Genomic DNA, 22,536 nt, shown 5'->3' with positions numbered 1-22,536 from the left:
ACTACAGACGATACCAATTCAACTACCAAACTCGTTCTTTCAATCTTATAAAACGCTCTGCTCCTCCTTTCTTTGGTATAATAAACGCCCAAGAATTAGCTTCACCCAACTCACTATGCCCAAGAAGAATGGAGGTATTGGACTACCGGATATTAATCGTTACTACAGGTCTTGCCACCTAGCCAGATTAGTAGACTGGACCACGAATCACATTCGTAAGGTCTGGGTTGGTTTGGAGGCTGATTTCTCAAAGATACCACTCTCCACCTCCCCATGGCTGAAAACCTCCCACGTCCCTTCTGAGTTTCGGAAACACCCACTTATAGGTCCCACTGTATGCTTTAGCTCGCAATTGTTCCAGAAAAAAGAACTTTCTTCCTCTCCAAGCCCTCTTACTCCGATCAAAATGAATCCGGACTTTATTCCAGGGATGTCTCCGACTTTTCTCGCTGGGTAGAGAAGACATTACAAAGGCGTGGCCATCCCTTACTCTAACACCTTGGATGTATAGACAAATCCACCACTTCTTACGTAATTCCCCACATTTAAAGGATTATTCAAGACCGCTTACTGCATTTGAGAAGCTCTGCTTTACAGACCTCCCTCAGAGGCATGTAATATCTAAGATATACTCTTTTTTGGAAAGTGCCAATACATCTCACTTGCAGAAGACCTGTGCAGCCTGGCAGCGTAATCTACAAATTCCAATCTCACCAGAGGACTGGGACCACATTTATGACCACATGCATAAAGGTTCCATATGTGTTTCTACACAAGAAGGCAACTATAAAGTATTTTCCAGATGGTACAGAGTTCCATCTGTGATTCATAAATTTGATCCTAACGTTCCAGATTTATGCTGGAGATGTTTCCAGGCAAAAGGTACTCTTCTACATATATGGTGGGAATGCCCGCTGCTGCAGCCCTTCTGGAGAAAAGTTTTGGACTTGATCGCACAAGTAACTACATACACCCTAGACTTTGCCCCAGCACAATGTCTACTCCATCACTCCTCACTTCCTGTGAGGACTTACCGTAAGTCGCTTGCATTACACATGATACAGTCAGGTCCATAAATATTGGGACATCGACACAATTCTAACATTTTTGGCTCTATACACCACCACAATGGATTTGAAATGAAACAAACAAGATGTGCTTTAACTGCAGACTGTCAGCTTTAATTTGAGGATATTTACATCCAAATCAGGTGAACAGTGTAGGAATTACAACAGTTTGCATATGTGCCTCCCACGTCTTAAGGGACCAAAAGTAATGGGACAATTGTCTTCTCAGCTGTTCCATGGCCAGGTGTGTGTTATTACCTCATTATCCCAATTACAATGAGCAGATAAAAGGTCCAGAGTTCATTTCAAGTGTGCTATTTGCATTTGGAATCTGTTGCTGTCAACTCTCAAGATGAGATCCAAAGAGCTGTCACTATCAGTGAAGCCATCATTAGGCTGAAAAAACAAAACAAACCCATCAGACAGATAGCAAAAACATTAGGCGTGGCCAAAACAACTGTTTGGAAAATTCTTAAAAAGAAGGAATGCATCGGTGAGCTCAGCAACACCAAAAGACCCGGAAGACGATGGAAAACAACTGTGGTGGATGACTGAAGTATTCTTTCCCTGGTGAAGAAAACACCCTTCACAACAGTTGGCCAGATCAAGAACACTCTCCAGGAGGTAGGTGTATGTGTGTCAAAGTCAACAATCAAGAAAAGACTTCACCAGAGTGACTACAGAGGGTTCACCACAAGATGTAAACAATTGGTGAGCCTCAAAAACAGGAAGGCCAGATTAGAGTTTGCCAAACAACATCTAAAAAAGCCTTCACAGTTCTGGAACAACATCCTATGGACAGATGAGACCGACATCAACTTGTACCAGAGTGATGGGAAGAGAAGAGTATGGAGAAGGAACTGCTCATGATCCTAAGCATACCACCTCATCAGTGAAGCATGGTGGTGGTAGTGTCATGGCGTGGGCATGTATGGCTGCCAATGGAACTGGTTCTCTTGTATTTATTGATGATGTGACTGCTGACAAAAGCAGCAGGATGAATTCTGAAGTGTTTCGGGCAATATTATCTGCTCATATTCAGCCAAATGCTTCAGAACTCATTGGACGCTTCACAGTGCAGATGGACAATGACCCAAAGCAGACTGCAAAAGCAACCAAAGAGTTTTTTAAGGGAAAGAAGTGGAATGTTATGCAATGGCCAAGTCAATCACCTGACCTGAATCCAATTGAGCATTTCACTTGCTGAAGACAAAACTGAAGGGAAAATGCCCCAAGAACAAGCAGGAACTGAAGACAGTTGCAGTAGAGGCCTGGCAGAGCATCACCAGGGATGACACCCAGCGTCTGGTGATGTCTATGCGTTCCAGACTTCAGGATGTAATTCACTGCAAATGATTTGCAACCAAGTATTAAAAAGTGAAAGTTTGATTTATGATTATTATTCTGTCCCATTACTTTTGGTCCCCTAAGAAGTGGGAGGCACATATGCAAACTGTTGTAATTCCTACACCGTTCACCTGATTTGGATGTAAATACCCTCAAATTAAAGCTGACAGTCTGCAGTTAAAGCACATCTTGTTCTTTTCATTTCAAATCCATTGTGGTGGTGTATAGGGCCAAAAATGTTAGAATTGTGTTGATGTCCCAATATTTATGGACCTGACTGTAAATGCGGCAAAGCAGTGTATTCCGGTTCATTGGCGTTCAGACTATACTCCCACCGTGCGAGAGTGGATTCTTAGGATCAATAGGATCGCGGAAATGGAGGAGCTGATCTCAGTGGCAAAAGAACACCCGGAGAGATTCAGGAAGACTTGGGCATGTTGGACTCATTTCCAATCTACTGATACTTATCATGGCTTAATGAAGGAATGAGCGAGAAAGATCTGGAGAGATGGAAAGCCTCTAGAATTCTCTCCTCAGGAATAACTCCATTAACGGACTTTCACTGAATTATACCCCTAATTAAAGATAGAATCTGTTACAGCCAGGCCAATGCTAATTGATGTGATTGGTTTGGTTATGCCTATTTAACTCTAAACCTCAATCTTACCCCCCCCACCCCCCCCCCCTTTTTTTTTTCCCTTCTCTTCTTCCCCATCTTCCCTAATTATTTGTCCTCTATGTTCCCCCCCACCTCATTCTGATATTACATCTCATATTCTTCCTCCTTTCCCACGCTCGTCTCTTTCTTTTCTTTTCTTTCTCTCTTTTGCACCCCCTTATCTCATATGCTAGCTAGCCATATTTGTCACAAGGTACGGAACACTCCTAGATGTACAGGTGTAACAATATTCCACAAAACTAGCCCACACGTTACGGATATGGAAACATAGGACATATATGCCTTGAGATGATACTTGTGCCTTGCACTTCACAGTCATATTATTTGAGCTCTCCCTTCATAGAGACTAGCGTATACCGTATGTATCTAAATTACATACTGTCATCAGTACTGCTATGGTTATATCTTTTGCATCTGCCTTATGGTGGGACCTCGTCTCATGATGACCTACAATTTAATCTATTGTCCTGATCCCGTCTGCGTTACGGGAGATCATGTAAGAGGATGTGCACGGACTGCGATCCATATCTGTTTATGACTTGTTTTGCCTTTCATACTTCAATAAAACTTTTTTGGAAAAAAAAAAAAAAAAAGAAAATAAAGCAGTAACTTTTTTTTCCCAGATTCATTTGTATTTGGACCCTTTCAGATGGGGCAGATCCACCTGCTCAGTGGGGCGATCTCTCCTTTGATCCTCACTGAGCAGGCACATGACAGGTCTGTGCCCGCTCTACTGTCTTCTATGGGATGGTTGGATGAAAACAGACCACCTGTCATCTGATCCACTGGATGGATGGGGAATGAATGTCCATCCATCTGTTTTTGGCATACAGGATCGGATCAGATGCTGGCGGGTGTTAGCAGACACTTGTCCGCTGACACCTGCCGGTCCATAGAGGTCTATAGATGGTCCGATCGGGTCCGCCTGAAAAACTGACAGGTGGACCCGATCGGACCATCAGTGTGAAAGGGATAGTGAGTATTTTTTGTCATCTTTTCTACAAAAAAAAAGGAAAAAATCCCGGACTAGTTGTTTTGTAAACAAATCAAATGCCAGCATTAAAAAAGTGGAACCTCACAACAATTTTTTTTTTTTTAATGGCATGGTGTTCTCCTCAAAATCCATACCAGACCCTTATCTGAGCATGTGGTCTAGCAGGCCATGAAAGGGGGGGAGGCGAGCGAGCACCTCCCTCCCCTCTTGAACCATACCAGGCTACATGTCCTCACAACCCACACAAACATGAAAAAAACTCATGAACATGACAGGTATGATCGAGAGATGTCACTCTGAGACCCCTTTCCATGACTTCATAGGGAGATTGGTCACCCGGGACATCATGGGTGACCGTGCTCTCTTGTTTACTTGCTGGCAAGTGCCTGTCAGTTGGTGAGTATTTGACTAGTAGGGATTCAGGAAAGGAGGAGGCTGGTAAGTCTGACATATTTACAGGCCCCTTCCCCCACTCTGCATCCTGAAGGATCCTATTGTGTGCTTGCAGCTGCCAGTAGGAAGGAGAGGAGGGAAGCCGGAACCACTGCAGGGGTAGGGGGCACACAGGGGGGACCTGGGCAGCAGAGGGAATTGTATGGTCCACAGAAGGGTGATTGGTGTGGTGGGGAAGGGGGGGATAGTAATTACTGGAACTGGTCCCCTGTATGGCTTTCTCTACAGCAGTTGAAAGCCAGTGGGAGGGCAAGGAGAAGAAGCCAGCTTTCAGCTGCTGCAGAAAGAGCCATACAGGGGATTGGTTCCAGTAATCCCCCTCTCTGTGCCGATCACCCTCCCTGCCCACATCTGATTCAACCAGCTGCCTGGGCCCTATACAGGGGGATTGGTAATACCCCCCTATCCACAGCCCTGATACACAGTACACAGAGCAAACTAAATGTTCTTCAGTTTACATCTACAGTAAAGGGCAACCTTACTCTTCCTAGCAAGTTTACAGAATTATTCTCAGCCCCTCCTTCTCCAAGACGATTGTAATTATTTTTTTGGCGGGGAGGTAGAAAGACTTTTTTTGGGGACCCCTCCCTGCGCTTCCTTATTTCTGGCCTAGTTCCTAGCTCACATCCCAGGTAGCCCAGGGTACTCTTCGGCTCATGACTCGAAAGAAACAGCCCCCTGGAGATATCAGGACAAGAAGATGGGATGTTTACTGTGGTGAAGAGACAGATCCCTAAGGAATACCCTGGATTGCCAGATTTGTGAGTATACTTTTGGGGAATAACCCGGCTACACAGGTAAGGGGGGGGGGATGATAAGCTCTTCCTTAAAAGACATCGTAGACTTACTGCTGGCTTGGCTTCCCATCTACTTACTGTAGTTACCGTCTCATCTGATTTACATAAGAATACATTGTTCCTCTAAACTACAATCTGGGCTCACCAGTCTTCTGGAGATTCAACAATAACATGAAAATAATCAGCCGGTGCTTACCATCCATAATGGCTTCCCAGCCGCTGTACCCTCCCGCTTCGGCTTACCTGTGTGCACCTCTCTCCGACTGCCACGTTTCCTGATCAATAAAGGGTTTTTCTTCTTTAAACTTTCTTCTGATCTACAAAAATAAAAATTGTGAATGGTGAAATGTGGAAAAACCAGTCCCCAGCCTGATATTTCCCCTAGCTGCTGTAGGGCACGTCACATCTTTACCTCTCTTCAGTCCATCAACATTTTAAAAGAAAAATAACCTTTTTCTTCAATCAGATTGAAATATATTGTCCAAAGTATGCAGATCACTTCATACCCGGCTGTGATGAGCATGTTATATAGAAATATAGACAGACTTGTATTCAATGTGATATATTTTAATGTAGATATAAATCCAATTGGTAAAATCTCTAACTTGTTAATTTTATTCCAAGTATAGTTTCCAAATGTTTCAACTGTGCATCTCACATTAAAGTAATTCCTGGTGATCCTGCCATGATTGTCCTTGTCTAGCTATTTCCTGTAATAGTGTGACACAGCTCTGTTACTGTCTCTCAATTGCTCTCTTGTGTTGTCACCCTGTTACATGGCCCCTGGTGGAGAATACAAACACCTGTCTTGACATACATTGAGAGAATGAAAAGGAAATATAGTATATATCTACTGGTCAGAATCAGACATCAGTAGTCATAGCAGTTGAGAGATTCCCAGTGACCAGCAGGATAAATATATGAGCAGATCATCCTGACAGATGACACGGGCTTACCTGAGGTGTGAGATCTAAGCACTAGCCACAATTCACCAGAGCTCCTGATGGTGGGGATGGGTTTTGCTACATATTAGTACTAGGTTTTATTCTTCAGGATTGCCCCACCAGGAGGTGAGCAAGCCAGGATCCAAATGCAGATGTAGCAGTTAGGGATCACAGAAGCGTAGAAAGAAAACAAGCCAAAGGTCAGTAACAAGTGGTAGAAAAGATATGAATGGCAGAATGAGTAAAAGGAGCAAGATATTGGCTGGAGTTAGCTCAATAATCTGGCGAATGGGAAGTGCAAAGGCATGGCTTAAAAAGGAAGTTCACAGGAGGAGCAAGGAGTTCAAGGTTCACAAGAAACAATAAGTGCATTATCCAAGGTTTATTTAAAAATGATTCAAAAGCAATAACATACAAACATGGAAGTCTATAAAGCCATTGAGATGACCCAACATGATAGTAGAGTTCCCAACTGGTTTTGAAGTTAGCCTGCTGATGTGTTTCGGGGAGGTGTCTCCTTCCTCAGAGCTCTGCTACCACGTTGGGTCATCTCAATGGCTTTATAGGCCTTTATGCTTCCATGTTTGTGAGTATGTTATCGCTTTTTTATGTTTTTAAATAAACCTTGGATAATGCGCTTGGTGTTTGAGCCCCCTGTGTGCTTCTTTTTCCAGTTTGCGGTTTGATCCCCCAGTCACAGGAGGGCTGCACCACCAAGACCTGTTCCAAGGCTACTTGCACTTCTTAATCTCTCACCCATTGTCTGCTTTCCGGTGTCGATCCCTTTGGAGTGCTGGAGAAATGGTTCTTTTGTGTCACAAGAAACAATGTTCAAGGGAAAGATTATCTTAAGATTCAAGCAAGATGTTGTCCAGCATCCCAGGTGGCTGAATAAGGGGAGCTACTGCCAGATGCAGCGGATCTTGAGGGGTCAGATCCTGGCCCTGACAACTAATGAGTAAATAACAATAGAATGTGCTTATATGCTAATGTTAGGTTCTTTGCAAAATAAAAGGTTTGTTTGCTAGAATGTCTTTGCAGTGAGATGTTATCAGAACATTTTGTTGTTCCCCATTCTTGGAACGTCCTGTTTTTCTAAAATTGTAGATATAGTTATACTCCATATATTCTATAGCGAGGCATTTCAGCGTGTGGGTTAGACATTTGCAGTTTGTTTCATTACAAATTGAAATTTGTTCAACATTTTTGTAATGATTTGAATGATATGATTTGAATGTATCGGCATTTCCAAATCACAATAGTAACACATTTCAATGAATCTGAAATAAATAATAACGGATATAAGAAACAAATTTGAATATACAAAACAAATTCTGAAAACAAATCATTTGAACATAACGAATATGACAAAACAAAATGATTAACTTTCTGTAATGAACAAATCTGATGCAAAACTATTTTTTTGCTCTGTGGGGGTCGCAGTCCCGCTGATAAGGTGTTCCAAAAAAAAAAAAAATTAACATTTCTTCAAATTGTTGATATGGTGGAAATTCCTCAGTGAATGAGTTTGTGCTTTGGGGGTCCTACATGATAACAGTCCAGGATTAAAGCTTAAAAGCCTCCCCTTAAATCCTTGGTATACTTACTATATCCAGAACCGCCATGTGCATGAATCTCTCTGCTTTCTAAACTTTACTTTTACTTTTCTCTTCTAAATGTACTTTCAAAACTTTTCACCGTGAGCAGAGGTTGATGATTTACTTATTAATTGGTGGAGAATGCGGGTCTGTCCACAACCTCAGCTGCCATGGCAAAGTAAGAAACAGACAACTGGGAGAAAATCATAAAGTCCACACATTTCTCTGCTCATTTCTGTACAAAATGGCAATAATGGCCACAAGTGTAGCATGTATGTCTCCTGGCCTGTCCACCCCAACTGGGACGATTACAAGGGCAAACAAAATTGAAATGTTGGGCAAAGCCATACGGGTTGGAAGAGAGGTCTCTTTCATAATGGCCCTCAAATCCTGGCTGTCTGTGGTACCTAATGTTTTAGGGTTACTTTGAATCCCTCCTCTTCTGTAGTAAAGACCCTTACTGAAATCATAATAATGAGATTGGCAGAGCCAATTTGTTGGAATGAGCACTGACTTTACACTCTGCAGAATCCCTGCCTCTGAAGAATGGGTACAGTCTACATACATCTCCTTCAATTGGAATATAATATAGCCACTACAGTCCATTAAACCCATTACATGAGAGAGTGGAAACATGAATGCATTAACCTATTTGATGGCACTCTCGGAAGAAGTCATCACATCCTCCAGGCTCCCAGGGGCATATTTACCATGAGGCAAACAAGGCATTTGCCGTGGGTGGCATTTTTAAGAGATGGCGATTTCCCCCTCCCTGGAAGAAAGTACTCTCTCTCATTGGGGGGACAATTTTTGTGTTGCCTAGGGCAGCATAAAACCTAAATGCACTACTGCATGCTCTTCTCCTCCTTGGGTGGCAAATGAGGGTCACATGAGAGGACTTCCCCGAGGGGGGTTCTTCTGGGATGTGCTAGTCAGGGTCACTACTTTACACATGGGGTACTTTTACTTAAACCATGCTCATGACCCAGTAGATGACAAACATGAATGAACTCCAGTAAACTCTCTTGATGTAATATACACCAACACGGTCACTTGTGCATTTAGGAATGACGTGCAGAGCCAATGTCCTCCCCACCGGTCTAGTGTATCACCACTACCTCACACCCAGGAATGGTATGGGGTGTGTGCACTTCACTTAACTCTTTGTCTTCTATACCTGTGTACAGGATGTGGGCCCCGGTGGTACAGATCTGCTCCTGTTGCTATGAGAGACAGATCACTGCCGAACATCTCACTCACTGCCAGTTGTTATCTCACCTGCCACATGTACACACTTAATGACAGACTTCATGTGAACCCTTTATTACCCTTGGTCACCACTGTATCTGCATGCTGTATTAACTCTTGTAGTGACGTCTTCATACCCCAATGTGTTTAGTGACCCGAGCTGTAGACTATATGTACTGGTTAATTACATTGCACCCGTTTAGTAACATCAGACCAAGCAAGGGCAAAGTTTCAAAAGCTTTTTTTAAAGAATAAAATAACATGATTACAATCACAAGTAACAGTTCAGAAAGTTCAGACATTCCCCTAGCATCCCTAGTCCCTAATATAGAGGCTTGTGGCTGCGCCAGCATACCTGCTTAGATTAAATCCATAATTGGATGAATCCATAGTGGGGTTAAACTTTGATTCCAGCAATTCTCTGGTCCTCCAGACTCTGATGACAGCATGGCAGCATTCCATTCCCTGCGTCACTGGGCCTCATCTGACTTTGGCAATCTCTTATTCTTTTCCCCTTTTTTTGGCTCAGACTTTATCTCCTGGGTGCGGAACCTCATTTTCCTATTTATATCACACCTGGGCCGTACCCAGCAAAACCCACCATACAGAAAACCTGGGAACATACATAACGCTTCCTGACTGGGCAGTGTGAATAGCCAGCTGGAACCTCAGCCTGCCTACAAGTGTGCGCAAATAGCTGCAGTCCAACTGCTGGCTATGGAGGGCCTTCAATTTGCCGAGTATTGATCTGCTGCATATCATAGTGTCACCTACTTGTAGCCTAATGGATGAAACTGAGAGTGAGAGTACCTGAAGGCATTAAATAAGGTGATCACAATTCACAGGGCAAAAGTAAGTCTAATATGTGTGTCAGGAATGGACTTGCCAATAGTGGTGGGACTCACCTGCCTTGTGGGCTGCAGTACCAGGACTGGCCAGCGGGTGCTCTCAACAACCAGAGGTTCACTTCGGCAAGTAGCCATCACCTGGGGCTGATTGCAGGTGTATTTAAGGGATGGTCAGACCTGCAGTCTGTGCCTTGGTGTGTGTTTTTCCATGGGCCCCTGTATCTTGTAACCTGCATTCCTGTTTCTGTTTCTGCCTCTGCCTGACTTGTTGCCGACCCTGCCTGATCCTGACCTCTGCTGACTTCTCCTGTTTGATCCCTGGCTTGTGACCCTGACCATTCTCTCCGCCTGCTCCTCCTGTACCTACCTGCCCGATAGTTATCGACCCAGCCTGGCTGACTACGTTGTGCTCTATATGTGTATGTACCTGTGTATCTGTATCAGTTCAGGTTTGGGTTTGTTTCACCTTGTTGTATGTATTTGTGTTAGCTTGGGGTTTGGTGCACTGCGTTTATGTTTGTATTGTTAGTCTTTAATAAATTGTCTTATTTATACCATATCTGAAGCCTGCGTTTCCCTGTGTCAGTCCACACACTTCTGGTCACACCTGCATCCCTGACATTACACCAAGGCCACAAACCTGACCAGAAGTGGCTGCACAGGGAGGCCATCTTGGCTTATTGTTGCTGGGAAGGCTGGATCTTGATGAGGTTGTGTATTTATCTCTGCTAGTGTTTGATGACAAAGACTATGCTTATCAGACTCTGAAGGAGTATCCCCGGGATCAACTACTAGAGTGTATAAGGATCACTCATTGTCTAGTAGATCAGGGCACAGAGTTTTCTGAGGTGCAGCCATTGATCCAGGTTTGTGCTGAGTTGGCTCGGTCCTGTACCCCTGAGGGCAGGGATGACTTTTTTCCCCCATTTAGTGTGGATCAAGTGGAATCACTGGTATGGTTGTTGGAGGATGATCCAGATTGTTTCCATGAGCACTATGCAGCATGTCCATCACATGTGCTTATGGATTGCATAAACGCAGTGCAGTCTTTGATCAGACAGGCTAGGTGTAAGCTGAGTTTTGTTAAACCAGTACTGCAGACATGGACAGATTTGTTACACCCAGCCTCAGTCGGCTTGCAACATCATTCCTCTGCTCAAGGCACTCTTCCTGCATCCCCGACAGCACCCCCAGTGATGGCCCAGTATACTCTGCTAACTACCACATACCAGTCCCCTGCTCCCACTCGCTGCACCTATCCTTTCTTCAACCCTGTAAAGAAGTCCTCTGTAGCAACTGCTCCCTCCTCTGTTCCATCCTCCAGCTCTTCTCTGTCTCCAGCTGCTCCATCCGTTTACAAACCTGCGCTTACTTACAGTGCTCCGGTAACTAAAACCAGGAAAAGGCGAAAGTTCTTTCCAACCAATACCATCCTGCCAGTATCCAAACCGGTCAGCCTCCCATCTGAGAACCTGCCTTCCGTGGTGCAGCCTGGTGCCTCGGCGCCCACAATTCAGCCTGATGTCTCTACCCAGCCTGATGCCTCTACCCAGCATGATGTCTCCATTCAGCCTGATGTCTCCATTCAGCCTGATGTCTCCATTCAGCCTGATGTCTCTACCCAGCATGATGTTTCTACCCAGCCCGATGAACTGATCCAGCCTGATGATCCTATTATGCCAGATGACTCGATGCCCGCTGTTCCGACAGATGACTCGGTGCCCGCTGTCTTGCCAGTTGACTCGGTGCCCACAGTCTTGCCAGACGACTCGATGCCCGCTGTTCCGCCAGTTGACTCGGTGCCCGCAGTCTTGCCAGACGACTCGGTGCCCGCTGTTCCGCCAGTTGACTCGATGCCCGCTGTTCCTCCAGTTGACTCGGTGCCCGCAGTCTTGCCAGATGACTCGGTGCCCGCAGTCTTGCCAGACAACTCGATGCCCGCAATCTTGCCAGACGACTCGATGCCCGCAGTCTTGCCAGACGACTCGGTGCCCGCAGTCTTGCCAGACGACTCGGTGCCCGCAGTCTTGCCAGACGACTCAATGCCCGCTGTTCCGCCAGTTGAATCGGTGCCCGCTGTCTTGCCAGACGACTCGGTGCCCGCAGTCTTGCCAGACGACTCGGTGCCCGAAGTCTTGCCAGACAACTCGATGCCCGCTGTTCCGCCAGTTGACTCGGTGCCCGCAGTTTTGCCAGATGACTCGATGCCCGCTGTTCCGCCAGTTGACTCGGTGCCCGCAGTCTTGCCAGACGACTCGGTGCCCGCTGTCGGGCCGGTTGACTCAGAGCCCGCTGTTGTGCCTGGTGACTCGGGGCCCGCGGTCTTGCTAGATGACTCGGTGCCCGCAGTCTTGCCAGATGATCCAATGCCGGATGACCCAGTGCCCATTGTGATGCCTGGTGACCCGATGACCGCTGTCGTGCCTGGTGACCCGATGCCCGCTGTTGAGCCAGATGACCTGGTGCCCACGGTCGAGCAAGACGATCCAATGTCTGATGACCCGGTGCCCGCTGTTGTACCTGGTGACCCGATGCCCGCTGTCGAGCCAGATGGCCCGGTGTCTGCTGCCCTGCCTGGGGGCCTGGTGCCCGTCGCTCCGCCTGGGGGCCCGGTGCCTGCTGCTCTGCCTGGTGGCCCGGTGCCCACCGCCCTGCCTGGGGGCCCGGTGCCTGCTGCCCTGCCTGGTGGCCTGGTGCCCACTGCTCCGCCTGGGGACCCGGTGCCCGCCGCTCTGCCTGGGGGCCCGGTGCCTGCCGCCCTGCCTGGTTGCCCGGTGCCCGCCGCTCCGCCTGGGGGCCCGGTGACTGCTGCTCCGCCTGGTGGCCCGGTGCCCACCGCCCTGCCTGGAAGTGCCTCTGTCCGGTGTCCAGCTCGAAGTGCCTCTGTCCGGTGTCCAGCTCGAACTGCCTCCGTCCGGTGTCCAGCTCGAAGTGCCTCAGTCCGGTGTCCAGCTCGAAGTGCCTCTGTCCGGTGTCCAGCTCGAAGTGCCTCTGTCCGGTGTCCAGCTCGAAGTGCCTCCGTGCGGTGTCCAGCTCGAAGTGCCTCCGTCCGGTGTCCAGCTCGAAGTGCCTCCGTCCGGTGTCCAGCTCGAAGTGCCTCCGTCCGGTGTTCAGCTCTAAGGGCCTCCGTCCGGTGTTCAGCTCGAAGTGTCTCCGTCCGGTGTCCAGCTCGAAGTGCCTCCGTCCGGTGTCCAGCTCGAAGTGCCTCCGTCCGGTGTCCAGCTCGAAGTGCCTCCGTCCGGTGTCCAGCTCAAAGTGTCTCCGTCCGGTGTCCAGCTCGAAGTGCCTCCGTCCGGTGCCCAGCTCGAAGTGCCTCCGTCCGGTGCCCAGCCTGATGTGACAGTCTTTGATATCCCGCCAGTCACTGGACCCGGGCGGTGGAACATTTTGCCCAGCTAGGACTGTTTGGAGCGTCCTGAGGCCGCTCCTTGAGGGGGGGGGGGGTACTGTTAGGAATGGACTTGCCAATAGTGGTGGGACTCACCTGCCTTGTGGGCTGCAGTACCAGGGCTGGCCAGCGGGTGCTCTCAACAACCAGAGGTTCACTTCGGCAATTAGCCATCACCTGGGGCTGATTGCAGGTGTATTTAAGGGATGGCCAGACCTGCAGTCTGTGCCTTGGTGTGTGTTTTTCCATGGGTCCCTGTATCTTGTAACCTGCGTTCCTGTTTCTGTTTCTGCCTCTGCCTGACTTGTTGCCGATCCTGACCTCTGCTGACTTCTCCTGTTTTGATCCCTGGCTTGTGACCCTGACCATTCTCTCTGCCTGCTCCTCCTGTACCTACCTGCCCGATAGTTATCAACCCGGCCTGCCCGATTACGTTGTGCTCTATATGTGTATGTACCTGTGTATCTGTATCAGTTTAGGTTTGGGTTTGTTTCACCTTGTTGTATGTATTTGTGTTAGCTTGGGGTTTGGTGCACTGCGTTTATGTTTGTATTGTTAGTAGAGATGAGCGAATCGAAGTAGGCGAAGTGGAATTCGTTTCGAATAATAGAAAAATTTTGATTGCGCGAATCAAAATTTTTCCTAAAATGGCGGCGACATGTGCGGCGACGGAGCGGGGATGTCTGGGAAGGCGCGCAGACAAGGCGCGCTGACCCATAATGCATTCATTAATGACATGTGATCACATTAGCCAATCAGCAGCCAGCCAGCCAGCACTGTGTAATGGTCGAGCTATAAATGGCGGCCATTTAAGAATTCTCCATTTGCCTCCAGTCATTCAAGAGAGGCAGACCGCTCTGTATTAGGGACAGAGTTAGGGCCACAGAAACGTTACTTAGGGACAGAGAAACGTTACTTAGGGACAGAGAAACATTACTCAGGGACACAGAATTGTTACTGAGGGCCACAGAACTGTTACTTAGGGCCACAGAAACGTTAGTTAGGGCCACAGAATTGTTACTCAGGGACAGACACAGAATTGTTACTGAGGGCCACAGAATTGTTACTGAGGGCCACAGAACCGTTACTTAGGGCCACAGAAACGTTACTCAGGGACACAGAATTGTTACTGAGGGCCACAGAACCGTTACTTAGGGCCACAGAATTGTTACTCAGGGACAGACACAGAATTGTTACTGAGGGACACAGAATTGTTACTGAGGGCCACAGAACCGTTACTTAGGGCCACATAATTGTTACTCAGGGACACAGAATTGTTACTGAGGGCCACAGAACCGTTACTTAGGGCCACAGAATTGTTACTCAGGGACAGACACAGAATTGTTACTGAGGGACACAGAATTGTTACTGAGGGCCACAGAACCGTTACTTAGGGCCACAGAATTGTTACTCAGGGACACAGAATTGTTACTGAGGGCCACAGAACCGTTACTTAGGGCCACAGAATTGTTACTCAGGGACAGACACAGAATTGTTACTCAGGGACAGACACAGAATTGTTACTGAGGGCCACAGAACCGTTACTTAGGGCCACAGAAACGTTACTCAGGGACACAGAATTGTTACTGAGGGCCACAGAACCGTTACTTAGGGCCACAGAATTGTTACTCAGGGACAGACACAGAATTGTTACTGAGGGACACAGAATTGTTACTGAGGGCCACAGAACCGTTACTTAGGGCCACAGAATTGTTACTCAGGGACACAGAATTGTTACTGAGGGCCACAGAACCGTTACTTAGGGCCACAGAATTGTTACTCAGGGACAGACACAGAATTGTTACTTAGGGCCACAGAACCGTTACTCAGGGACACAGAATTGTTACTGAGGGCCACAGAACTGTTACTTAGGGCCACAGAAACGTTAGTTAGGGCCACAGAATTGTTACTCAGGGAAAGACACAGAATTGTTACTTAGGGCCACAGAATTGTTACTGAGGGCCACAGAACCGTTAGCAGCCAGCCAGCCAGCACTGTGTAATGGTCGAGCTATAAATGGCGGCCATTTTAGAATTCTCCATTTGCCTCCAGTCATTCAAGAGAGGCAGACCGCTCTGTATTAGGGACAGAGTTAGGGCCACAGAAACGTTACTTAGGGACAGAGAAACGTTACTTAGGGACAGAGAAACATTACTCAGGGACACAGAATTGTTACTGAGGGCCACAGAATCGTTACTTAGGGCCACAGAAACGTTAGTTAGGGCCACAGAATTGTTACTCAGGGACAGACAGAGAATTGTTACTGAGGGCCACAGAATTGTTACTGAGGGCCACAGAAACGTTACTCAGGGACACAGAATTGTTACTGAGGGCCACAGAACTGTTACTTAGGGCCACAGAAACGTTAGTTAGGGCCACAGAATTGTTACTCAGGGACAGACACAGAATTGTTACTGAGGGCCACAGAATTGTTACTGAGGGCCACAGAACCGTTACTTAGGGCCACAAAAACATTACTCAGGGACACAGAATTGTTACTGAGGGCCACAGAACCGTTACTTAGGGCCACAGAATTGTTACTCAGGGACAGACACAGAATTGTTACTGAGGGACACAGAATTGTTACTGAGGGCCACAGAACCGTTACTTAGGGCCACAGAATTGTTACTCAGGGACACAGAATTGTTACTGAGGGCCACAGAACCGTTACTTAGGGCCACAGAATTGTTACTCAGGGACAGACACAGAATTGTTACTGAGGGACACAGAATTGTTACTGAGGGCCACAGAACCGTTACTTAGGGCCACATAATTGTTACTCAGGGACACAGAATTGTTACTGAGGGCCACAGAACCGTTACTTAGGGCCACAGAATTGTTACTCAGGGACAGACACAGAATTGTTACTCAAGGACAGACACAGAATTGTTACTGAGGGCCACAGAAACGTTACTTAGGGCCACAGAAACGTTACTCAGGGACACGGAATTGTTACTGAGGGCCACAGAACCGTTACTTAGGGCCACAGAATTGTTACTCAGGGACAGACACAGAATTGTTACTGAGGGACACAGAATTGGTACTGAGGGCCACAGAACCGTTACTTAGGGCCACAGAATTGTTACTCAGGGACACACAATTGTTACTGAGGGCCACAGAACCGTTACTTAGGGCCACATAATTGTTACTCAGGGACAGACACAGAATTGTTACTCAGGGACACAGAATTGTTACTGAGGGCCACAGAACTGTTACTTAGGGCCACAGAAACGTTAGTTAGGGCCACAGAATTGTTACTCAGGGACAGACACAGAATTGTTACTGAGGGCCACAGAATTGTTACTGAGGGCCACAGAACCGTTACTTAGGGCCACAGAATTGTTACTCAGGGACAGACACAGAATTGTTACTGAGGGACACATAATTGTTACTGAGGGCCACAGAACCGTTACTTAGGGCCACAGAATTGTTACTCAGGGACACAGAATTGTTACTGAGGGCCACAGAACCGTTACTTAGGGCCACAGAATTGTTACTCAGGGACAGACACAGAATTGTTACTCGGACACATAATTGTTACTGAGGGCCACAGAATTGTTACTGAGGGCCACAGAACCGTTACTTAGGGCCACAGAATTGTTACTGAGGGCCACAGAATTGTTACTGAGGGCCACAGAACCATTACTTAGGGCCACAGAATTGTTACTCAGGGACAGACACAGAATTGTTACTGAGGGACACAGAATTGTTACTGAGGGTCACAGAACCGTTACTTAGGGCCACAGAATTGTTACTCAGGGACACAAAATTGTTACTGAGGGCCACAGAACCGTTACTTAGGGCCACAGAATTGTTACTCAGGGACAGACACAGAATTGTTACTCAGGGACACAGAATTGTTACTGAGGGCCACAGAACCGTTACTTAGTGCCACAGAATTGTTACTCAGGGACAGACACAGAATTGTTACTGAGGGACACAGAATTGTTACTGAGGGCCACAGAACCGTTACTTAGGGCCACAAAATTGTTACTCAGGGACACAGAATTGTTACTGAGGGCCACAGAACCGTTACTTAGGGCCACAGAATTGTTACTCAGGGACAGACACAGAATTGTTACTGAGGGCCACAGAATTGTTACTGAGGGCCACAGAACCGTTACTTAGGGCCACAGAACCGTTACTCAGGGACACAGAATTGTTACTGAGGGCCACAGAACCGTTACTTAGGGCCACAGAATTGTTACTCAGGGACAGACACAGAATTGTTACTGAGGGACACAGAATTGTTACTGAGGGCCACAGAACCGTTACTTAGGGCCACAGAATTGTTACTCAGGGACACAGAATTGTTACTGAGGGCCACAGAACCGTTACATAGGGCCACAGAATTGTTACTCAGGGACAGACACAGAATTGTTACTCGGACACATAATTGTTACTGAGGGCCACAGAATTGTTACTGAGGGCCACAGAACCGTTACTTAGGGCCACAGAAACGTTACTCAGGGACACATAATTGTTACTGAGGGCCACAGAACCGTTACTTAGGGCCACAGAATTGTTACTCAGGGACAGACACAGAATTGTTACTGAGGGACACATAATTGTTACTCAGGGCCACAGAACCGTTACTTAGGGCCACATAATTGTTACTCAGGGACACAGAATTGTTACTGAGGGCCACAGAACCGTTACTTAGGGCCACAGAATTGTTACTCAGGGACAGACACAGAATTGTTACTGAGGGACACAGAATTGTTACTGAGGGCCACAGAACCGTTACTTAGGGCCACAGAAACATTACTCAGGGACACATAATTGTTACTGAGGGCCACAGAACCGTTACTTAGGGCCACAGAATTGTTACTCAGGGACAGACACAGAATTGTTACTCAGGGACACAGAATTGTTACTGAGGGCCACAGAACTGTTACTTAGGGCCACAGAAACGTTACTCAGGGACACAGAATTGTTACTGAGGGCCACAGAACCGTTACTTAGGGCCACAGAATTGTTACTCAGGGACAGACACAGAATTGTTACTGAGGGACACAGAATTGTTACTGAGGGCCACAGAACCGTTACTTAGGGCCACAGAATTGTTACTCAGGGACACAGAATTGTTACTGAGGGCCACAGAACCGTTACTTAGAGCCACAGAATTGTTACTCAGGGACAGACACAGAATTGTTACTCGGACACAGAATTGTTACTGAGGGCCACAGAATTGTTACTGAGGGCCACAGAACCGTTACTTAGGGCCACAGAAACGTTACTCAGGGACACAGAATTGTTACTGAGGGCCACAGAACCGTTACTTAGGGCCACAGAATTTTTACTCAGGGACAGACACAGAATTGTTACTGAGGGACACAGAATTGTTACTGAGGGCCACAGAACCGTTACTTAGAGCCACAGAATTGTTACTCAGGGACACAGAATTGTTACTGAGGGCCACAGAACCGTTACTTAGGGCCACAGAAACGTTACTCAGGGACACAGAATTGTTACTGAGGGCCACAGAACCGTTACTTAGGGACACAGAATTGTTACTCAGGGACAGACACATAATTGTTACTGAGGGAAACAGAATTGTTACTGAGGGCCACAGAACCGTTACTTAGGGCCACAGAAATGTTAGTTAGGGCCACAGAATTGTTACTCAGGGACAGACACAGAATTGTTACTGAGGGCCACAGAATTGTTACTGAGGGCCACAGAACCGTTACTTAGGGCCACAGAAACGTTACTCAGGGACACAGAATTGTTACTGAGGGACACGGAATTGTTACTCAGGGCCACAGACTTGTTACTCAGGGACAGACACAGAATTGTTACTCAGGGACACAGAATTGTTACTCAGGGACACAGAATCGTTGAATTAAAGAGTATGTCAGACAACATGCAGAGGAGTGGCAGAGGAGGCAATGTTTTAGGAGTGAGCAGACGTGGCAGCAGAGGAAGGGGTCGAGGCAGCGCTAGTCACAGCCAGAGGCCAGTGCTCCCGGTGTCATCCAGCGGTCGTGTCTCCACCGACAACCCTGCCGTCATCGATTGGTTGGCTCGGTCGTCTTCCTCTTCCCAGGTCACCTCTGACACCTACAGCCAACGGTCGGTGGGTACGTCAGACACAACCGTTAGTTGGCATGGCCCGGGAGCAAGCCCACTGAAATCACGTGTCCTCTACCTGCCCCTGTCCTTTGCTGTTCCCTCACCAAGCGTAGTATCGCATGCTGTGGGCTCAGCCCCACTGTACAGCGAGGAAGAGCTAACAGAGGGCGGTCAGGAACGGGGGGAGACATCCGCCTTTTCAGCAGCCAGGCGAAGAAGTACTGGCGAGGAGAGTGGCTCGGTAGCCGGTCTAGAGACAGGTCTGTCTCCTGACCCAGACGCAGCCGAGGGGGCTAGTAGTGAGGCGGAGACCCTACTTGATGATGAGGAGGTTGATCGCACTTGGCAGCCTCGTCGTCATCAGGTAATTTCTTCTGCATCATCAGGAGAAGAGGGTGCCAGCTTGGCAGCGAGTGAAACAGTCGGTGGGTTGCCCAGGAGGCAGCAGGGTCGCAGCAGTGTCAGTGGAGCCAAACGGCCACGGAGTAGAGCACCAGCTCCACTGCAGCCTACCACCACGGCCAGTAGTGGTGCCGGTGCGCACGGAGGAAGTAGCAGTCAGCCAGTGAGGAGTAGCGGGGGCAAAGTTTCCTACTCGGCGGTGTGGCAATTTTTCGTCAAGCCGCCCGAGGAAGTAAACGTAGCCGTATGTCGACTATGTGGCCAGAAATGCAAGCGTGGCCAGGGGGCCCATGTTGGGACTACAGCGTTGCGTCAGCATATGCAGCGTCACCATTCGTTGGCCTGGGAAAACCGTGATAAAGATACGGCGGTTCTGCCTGCCCCAGCCCCCGCTCCATCACCCGCTCCGTTACTTGCTCCGTCACCCGACGTCAATCGCCCTCTATCAGCCAGTCAAGGCTCCAACACCTCTGCTGAGGGAAGTTGTCGCTCGTTGGCATCTTCCGCTCGTTCAGATGCTCCTTCTCCTGCTACTCCTCTTCTCGGATTCCGTCAGCAGTCTTTCTTGGAATCCGTTTCCAAGAGACAACAGTTTGCGAGCACGCACCCGACGGAGCAAAAGCTGAACGTCCTCCTGTCCAAGTTGCTGGTGCTGCAGTCCCTCCCTTTCCAAGTGGTGGACTCAGCACCTTTCCGAGAAATGATGGCTTGTGCCGCGCCGCGGTGGAGAGTGCCAAGCCGTCATTTCTTCGCCATAAAGGCAGTGCCAGCCCTGCATTCACATGTAGAAGAGAGGGTGGGCCAGTCTTTGAGCATGTCGGTCTCTGCCAAAGTGCACGGCAGCGCCGACGTGTGGAGCTGTAACTACGGTCAGGGACAGTACATGTCATTTACGGCCCACTGGGTGAACGTGGTGCCGGCACAGCCGCACCAGCAACTTGGACAGGTCACGACGCTTTTGCCTCCACGTTTGCACATCCTTGGTCCAGCAAAGATGTCCGCCTCTACCACCTCTTCTTCCGCCGTGTCCTCAGCCGCCACCCCCGTGCCAAGTCCCATTACCCGACCGGCATATCACATGTGCAGGGCGCAACGGTGTCACGCTGTGCTGCACCTGGTATGCCTTGGCGAACGTAGTCACACAGGGGAGGAACTTCTGAGTGTAATGAACAGAGAAATCGACAGATGGCTGTCTCCGCGCAAACTGAAAATCGGAACCATGTTGACCGACAACGGAAAGAACATGGTGTCTGCTCTGCGTCAAGGAAGGTTGTGCCATGCGCCATGCATGGCTCACGTGTTCAATCTGGTTGTCAAGCGGTTCCTAAAATCCACCATCCCACTGCAAGACATCCTTAAAATGTCACGTAAACTTTGCATGCATTTCAGCCATTCCTACAGCGCAAAGCACACCCTCCTTGAGCTGCAGCGGCAGAACGGAATTCCACAGCATCGCCTGATCTGCGACGTTGCAACAAGGTGGAATTCAACCCTACACATGTTAGACCGCCTTTACGAGCAGCGAAAGGCCATCACCGATTTCCTGATGTTACAAGCGGATAAAGGTACTCCCCTGTGTAACTTCGATGTCAGCCATTGGCAGCTCATGCGTGACACCTGCCGCTTGCTCAGGCCCTTTGAGGAGGCCACGCTATTCGTGAGTCGGCAGGACTATGGGATGAACGACGTCATTCCTCTGTTGCACGTCCTGGAAAAAAATGCTGTTAACAATGGCTGGTCAGGGTGCGGTAGACGTGGCGCACAGATCTCAACGCCACATGACCCCTGTGGGGCCAGGACAGGAAGAAGAGGAGGAGGTAGAGGAGGACATTTGTGCTCAGGAATTATTGAGTGAAATGGGTGGTTTTTCCACTCAGCTGACAGGAGTGGAGGAGCAGGAGCATCTGGTAGAGGAGGAGGAGGAGGAGACAGAGGACCCAGACGCACCGTGGCAGTATGCTGTGGAGATGGAGGCAGGGAGTCCCTCGCATTCCTTGGCACAAATGGCCCATAGCATGCTCGGTTGCTTGCGTAGCGACAGCCGAATAATAACCATCAGACAGAGGGATGACTTTTGTCTGTCCACCTTGTTGGACCCTCGCTACCGTTCCAAAATGGTGGCCTTTTTCACACCTGCTGAGAGGGAGGCCAAAATTACGTACTATAAAAACCACCTATGTAGTCAGTTGGTCTCTGCCTTTCTGCGCCAACGTCCATCCTCAGACACTGTGGGCCCTGTGCGCTCGCGTTCCGCTGCCATGGCAGTAGGGGAGGGGTGGGGTGGTAGGAGCAGTGGCAGCTCCACCAGCAGCGGCTGCCTCAGTCTGCAGTCGATGATGAGTAGCTTTCTTCACCAGCGCAGTGAGGAAACTACTAACCAGCCGCAGCAGCAGCATCAGGATCAGGTGGACCTGGAGCAGGAGCTCAAACAACAGGCTTGGGCCTACTTGGACAGCACCCTGCCAACCGAGGTAGACAATCCCCTTGACTACTGGGCAACGAAACTTGACCTTTGGCCCCAACTAGCTGAATTTGCCCTTGAAAGGCTGTCATGCCCGGCCAGTAGCGTGGCATCGGAGCGCGTGTTTAGTGCGGCAGGAGGTATTGTAACTCTGCGGAGGACACGACTGTCCACCCAAAGTGTGGAGAGACTCATGTTTGTGAAAATGAATCAGGCGTGGATTAGTCTGGATTTC

General features: G+C 48.4%; 1 protein-coding gene across 1 annotated transcript in view; it reads right to left on the bottom strand.

Moving 5' to 3' along the window:
- Positions 1-5,659, bottom strand: part of LOC149437865 (uncharacterized) — a 69,899-nt gene extending 64,240 nt beyond the window's left edge. The window contains exon 1 of the mRNA XM_089660548.1: positions 5,581-5,659. The gene's annotated coding sequence lies outside the window, so the exon portion shown is untranslated. The remainder of the gene's footprint in view (positions 1-5,580) is intronic.
- Positions 5,660-22,536: the final 16,877 nt, after the last annotated feature.

This window comes from Staurois parvus, unplaced genomic scaffold (genome assembly GCF_062004578.1).
Source record: "Staurois parvus isolate SC_StPar_1 unplaced genomic scaffold, SC_StPar_1.0 ptg001252l, whole genome shotgun sequence".
Classification (NCBI taxonomy): domain Eukaryota; kingdom Metazoa; phylum Chordata; class Amphibia; order Anura; family Ranidae; genus Staurois; species Staurois parvus.
Note: the sequence above shows the minus strand (reverse complement) of the source record. Positions and strands in the feature narration are given on the sequence as shown.